The sequence below is a fragment of the Castor canadensis genome, chromosome 1, assembly GCF_047511655.1.
Source record: "Castor canadensis chromosome 1, mCasCan1.hap1v2, whole genome shotgun sequence".
NCBI classification, from domain to species: Eukaryota; Metazoa; Chordata; class Mammalia; order Rodentia; family Castoridae; genus Castor; species Castor canadensis.
In genome coordinates, this window is record NC_133386.1 from 193,411,295 (window position 1) to 193,417,668 (window position 6,374).

General features: G+C 36.3%; 1 pseudogene; it reads right to left on the bottom strand.

Moving 5' to 3' along the window:
* Positions 1–219: 219 nt before the first annotated feature.
* LOC109701592 (putative olfactory receptor 5AK3) lies at positions 220–1,119 on the bottom strand (annotated as a pseudogene).
* Between the last annotated feature and the right edge of the window lie 5,255 nt (positions 1,120–6,374).

A 6,374-nucleotide genomic window follows, 5' to 3' on the forward strand; every position in this document is an offset into this window, starting at 1 on the left:
GCTTAACATGTGTGAGGCCCTGGGTTCAATTTCAAGCACTGAAAAAAATGTCATTTGTTTAATCATTTGATATGTTTTCAATATCTTTCAGATGTTATTGATAATTTTAAAAGGACTTTGTATGTCACAAACATTTGCAGTATCTTCTGAAGATGAGAAATAAGACAGCCGTGTTGGCTTTCTTGTTGAACCATATTGACAGAGAAATCATGTCTCAAGTTAGAAGCACCTATTTCCTGTATGTTTCATGGCTGCTATCACATCTGGGTTTCTCAGGCTATAAATGAGGGGTTTGACATAGGGATCATAATACCGTAGAAAACAGGTGTCACCTTCTCCTGCACTTGGGACACATGCTGTACACACATACAAGACAGAGTCCCATAGAAATGGTGACAGCTGTCAGGTGAGAAAGCCACATGTGGAGGAGGCCTTTTTTCTCCCCACAGCAGAAGATATCCTCAGGTTATCCACATGATACATGTGTGGAAAGGAGGACAACCAGCACAGTGAAAGTCAAGTTGAACCCAACAAAGACTGTCATTAATATGACATTGAAGTCAATATTGGAGCAAGACAGGGCAAGAATTGGAGGTACATCCCAGAAAAAGTGATGTATTTAGTTGGATTTGCAAAATTTCAATGTGAAAGTAAAAGTTGTGCTAACAGAAGCATTTATGAAGCTTATGACATATAAGCCAACTAGCAGCTGAATGCGTAGTCTCTGAGACATGACAATGAGATAATGCAGTGGATTGCAGAGGCCAAGTAGCAGTTCACTGCCAGAGCATCCAGAATGTAGCAGTCACAGGTTACAAAAGTAATTGCACTGCAATCCTATGAAGGAATGGATGCTTTTGATCTCACAATATTCTGTAACATCTTGGGAGTGATAGCAGAGGTGTAACAGAGATCCACAAAAGCCAAGTTTTGGAGGAAAAAGTGCATAGGAGTATTAAAGGAAAATTCAACCTTGATGAGTAGGATCATGCCAATATTCCCTACTAAGGTGGTGACACAGATCAATAGAAGGGCTACAAAGATGTGCCAAAACTTGTGTTGACCAGCAAGTTCCAGAAGGATGAATTTGGACACGTCAGTGCCACTATTTTGTTCCATAATTAGTAAAAATTAAGATCAGCTGAAAAGTTGCGAAGAAATAACAGCAGATAAAGTAAGATCATTGTGATTTAACTAATTTGGACATGGTATAATATTTGATTTCATATGGGTTCAGGAAACATTTTCTTTGAAATACTTGAATTTTAAAGGCTGCACCTTGGTACTCAGATAATTTTGTCTATATTTTGGAGAAATTGCCATTGAATATCACTTCATTCTCAGCTACTGATGGTTGTTTCATACATATATCATTAAGGAATATAATAATGTCCTGTTTTGTTTAGTTATACAATTTCTTAAGTTCAATATATTTGGAGAATAGTATTTATCCACATAAATTATTGTGTCTGAGAACCTTAGCCTAGCTACACAGTTCTGTTTCATGTAGCTCTGACTAATTTCAATATTCTCACTTTAACCATTTTTTCCTCCTTGCCAACTTTGCTTGAGCATTCACAGTCATGCACTGTCTTCTGTAGACACTTTTAGCAAAGTTTCTATGGCAGCAAGTCATTTTGTTCAAAATTTTAGTATGGTTCAGATTAAAACTATATGAAAGGCAATAAATTGTCTTAACATTTGTTAAAGTTCATTAATAGTTTAAAATGTGTCAGCTCATTCCTTCACTTATCTTATCGTAAACGGATAGTATAGAGTCCAAGGTCTGAGGGGAGTCCACAAACTACTGCTGAGTTGGTTACTTTGTGTTTTCCGTCTCTCACATTTTCCTGTGTCATCTTGCAGTGATGAATACAAGATTTCCTACAACTTGCCTCTAGTACAAACAACTCAATGTGAAATTTCTTTTTTTACTCCTAAATATTTATTCAAGGAAAATTAATACATGTTTCCACATCAAGAACTATATGTAAATTTTTTTGTTTATTCATACGTGCATACAATGTTTGGGTCATTTCTCCCCCTACGCCCCACCCCTCCCTTCTCCCCCTCCCCCCTTCCACCCCAACCCATCGCTTCCAGGCAGAAACTGTTATCTCTAATTTTGTTGAAGAGAAAGTATAAAAAATATTAAGAAGGACAAAGCATTTTTGGTAGTTGAGATACAGATAACTATACAGGAAGATTCCTAGCAGTGCTTCCATATACATATGCATTGTATTCTAAGTTGATTCTTCACGAACTGACCTTTTCTCTAGTTCCTGATCCCCTTCTCCTATTGGCCTCTGTCACTTTAAAGTTTCTGCATTAGTTCCTTTGCATTGAGGATATCAAATACTATCATCTTTCTTGGGTTAATTACCTATCCTCATCCCTACCTTGTGTGTTCTCACCTTATCATGTGACCAAAATCCAATCACCTTGCTGTATTTGCCCTTGATCTAAAGTCCACATATGAGGGAAAATATATGATATTGGTCTTCTGAGCTGGCTTACCTCGCTCAGGATGATGTTCTTCAGTGCCATCCATTTACTTGTGAATGATAAGATTTCATTCTTCTTCATGACTTAGTAAAATTCCATTGTGTATAAATACCACATTTTCGTAATCCATTTGTCAGTAGTGGGGCATCTTGGCTGTTTCCATAACTTGGACATTGTGAATAGTGCTGCAATAAACATGGGTGTGCAGGTGCCTCTGGAGTAACCTGTGTCCCAATCTTTTGGGTATAACCTCAGGAGTCGGATTGCTGGATTATATGGCAGATCTATGTTTAGAGTTTTAAGAAGCCTCTTAATTTTTTTCCAGAGTGGTTGTACTAGTTTGCATTTCCACAAGCAGTGTATGAGGGTTCCTTTTTCCCCACATCCTTGCCAACACCTGTTGCTGGTGGTGTTTCTAAAAATGATGGCTATTCTAACAAGAATGAGGTGGAATCTTAATGTGGTTTTGATTTGCATTTCCTTTATGGCTAGAGATGGTGAGAATTTTTTCTTGTGTTTTTTGGCCATTTGAATTTCTTCTATTGAGAAAGTTTTGTTTAGTTTATTTGCCCATTTCTTTACTGGTTCATTGGTTTTGGGAGAGTTTAGTTTTTTGAGTTCCCTATATATTCTGGTTATTAGTCTTTTGTCTGATGTGTAGCTGACAAGTATTTTCCTCCCAATCTGTGGTGGTCTCTTCAGTTTAGAGACCACTTTTGTCATGCAGAAGCTTTTTAGTTTTATTAAGTCCCATTTGTCTATAATTTCTCTTAGTTGCTGAGCTGCTAGTGTTCTATTGAGGAAGTCCTTGCCTATACCTATTACTTCCAAAGTGTTTCCTACTCTTTCTTGTACCAACTTTAGAGTTTCAGGTCTGATATTAATGTCTTTGATCCATTTTGAGTTGATACTGGAACAGGGTGATAAACATGGATCTAGTTTCTGTTTTTTGCAGACTGCTAACCAGTTTTCCCAACACCTTTGTTGAAGAGGCTGTCTTTTCTCCATCGTATATTTTTGGCACCTTTGTCAAAAATGAGGTGGGTATAGTTGTGTGATTCATATCCTGGTCCACTATTCTGTTCCACTGGTCTTCATGTCTGTTTTTGTGCCACTATCATGCCTTTTATTGCTATTGCTCTGTAATATAGTTCGAAGTCAGGTATTGTGATACCTCCAGCATTGTTCTTTTTGCTGAGTATTGCCTTGGCTATTTGTGGTCTATTGTGTTTCCAAGTGAATTTTAAGGTACATTTTTCAATATCTGTGATGAACATCATTGGGATTTCGATGGGAATTGCATTAAACACGTAGATTACTTTTGGGAGTATCGACATTTTTACTATGTTGATTCTACCAATCCATGAGCATGGGAGATCTCTCCATTTTCTATAGTCTTCCTCAATCTCTTTCTTCAGAAGTTTGTAGTTTTCTTTGTAAAGGTCATTCACATCCTTTGTTAAGTTTAGTCCTAGGTATTTGATTTTTTTGAGGCTATTGTAAATGGAATTGTTTCCATATATTCTTTCTCAATTTGTTCATTATTGGTGCATAGAAAAGCTCATGATTTTTGAAAGTTGATTTTGTATGCTGCCACCTTGCTGTAGCAATTTATGTTGGGTAGGAGTTTTTGGATTGAGATTTTTGGGTCTTTCAGGTATAGAATCATTGTCTGCAAATAGGGATATTTTGACAGTTTCTTTACCTGTTTGTATTCCTTTTATTTCTTCTTCTTGCTTAATTTCTCTGGCTAGGAATGCTAGTACTATGTTGAATAGGAGTGGGGATAGTGGGCATCCTTTTCTCATTCCTGTTTTTAGGAGAAATTGTTTCAGTTTTTCGCCATTGAGTTCGGTGTTGCCTGTAGGTTTGTCCTATATACCTTTTATAATATTGAGGTACTTTCCTTCTATTTGTAGTTTTCTTAGAGCTTTTATCATGAAGTGGTGTTGGATCTTGTTAAAGGCTTTTTATACGTCTATTGAGATGATGAAGTGGTTTTTGTCTTTGCTTCTATTAATGTGGTTTATTAACTTTATTGATTTATATTTGTTAAACTGTCCCTGAATTTCTGGGATGAAGCCTACTTAGTCGTGATGAATGATCTTTTTGATGTGTTGTTGAATTTGGTTTGCCATTATCTTATTGAGGATTTTTACATCAATGTTCATTAAGGAGATTGGCCTATAGTTCTCCTTTTTGGAGGTGTCTTTGCCTGGTTTTGGGATGAGTGTAATACTGGCTTCATAAAATGAGTTAGGAAGTTTTCCTTCCCCTTCTATTTTGTGGAACAGTTTAAGGAGGGTTGTATTAGTTCTTCTTTAAATGTCTTATAGAATTCAGCAGAGAATCCATGAGGTCCTGGACTTTTCTTTTTTGGGAGACTCTTTATTTCTGCTTGAATTTCATTTTGTGTTATAGATCTATTTAGGTGATTGATATCTTCTTGGTTCAATTTTGGATGGTCATAAGTATCTAGAAATCTGTCCATTTCCTCAAGATTTTCAAATTTATTAGAATGTAGGTTCTGAAAGTTGCCTCTGATGATTTCCTGGATTTCCATGGTGTTTGTTGTTATCTCCCCTTTTGCATTTCTGATTTTACTGATTTGGGTTTTTTTTCTCCTCATTTTAGTCAGATTTGCCAGGGGTCTGTTGATCTTGTTTAGTTTTTCAAAGATCCGACTTTTTATTTCATTGATTCTTTGTAGGTTTTTTTTTGTTGTTTCTATTTCATTGATTTCAGCTCTTATTTTTATTATTTCTCTCCTTCTGTCTGTTTTGGGATTTTTTTGTTCCTTTTTCCTAGGAGTTTGAGATGTAGCATTAGGTCATTGATTTGAGATATTTCTTTCCTTCAAATATATGCACTCATGGCTATAAACTTTCTTCTCTGCACTGTCTTTGCTGTGTCCCATCAGTTCTGGTAGATTGTGTTTTCATTTTCATTAACTTCCAGGAACTCCTTAATTTCCTCTTTTATTTCAACAATGACCCATTGATTATTGAGCAATGTGTTGTTCAGTTTCCAACTGTTTGCATGGTTTTTGCTATTATTGTTGTTGAGTTCTAGTTTTAATGCATTGTGATCAGATAGAATGCACGGGATTATTTCTGTTTTCTTCTATTTGCTGAAGCTTGCTTTGTGCCCTAGGAATGATCAGTTTTGGAGAAGGTTCTGTGGGCTGTTGAGAAGAATGTATGTTGTGTAGAAGTTTTATGAAATGTTCTGTAGAAATCATGTAGATCCACTTTCTCAAGGTACAATTTGGATCTAGGATTTATTCATTAATTTTTTTTTTGGATGACCTATCTATTGGTGATAGGGATTATTAAAGTCTCCCACTAACACTGTGTTGGAGTATATATATGTTTTTAGGTCCTTCAGAGTATGTTTGATGATATTGGGTATGTTGACATTGGGTGTGTATAGGTTGATAATTGTTACTTCCTTTTGGTGCATTTCCCCTTTTATTAGTATGGAATGTCCTTCTTTATCTCATTGGATTAATGTAGGTTTGAAGTCTACTTTGTCCGAGAAAAGTATTGCTACTCCTGCCTGTTTTCAGGGGCCATTGGCTTGGTAAACCTTCTTTCAGCCTTTCACCCTAAGCCTATGCTTGTTTCTGTTGATGAGATGGGTCTCCTGTAAGCAACAAATTGTTGGATCTTCCTTTTTATCCAGTTTGTCAAATGGTGTCTTTTGATGGGGGAATTAAGTCTGTTAACATTCAGTGTTAGTGTTGAAAGGCATGTGGTGATTCCTGTCATTTAGTTGTCTTAGTTGTTTAAGGGTTTGCTTGTGTGCAGCAAAATCGATGTTACTCTCTACTTTCTGCCTTTTCTTCTCCTATGGTTTTGTACTGCCTG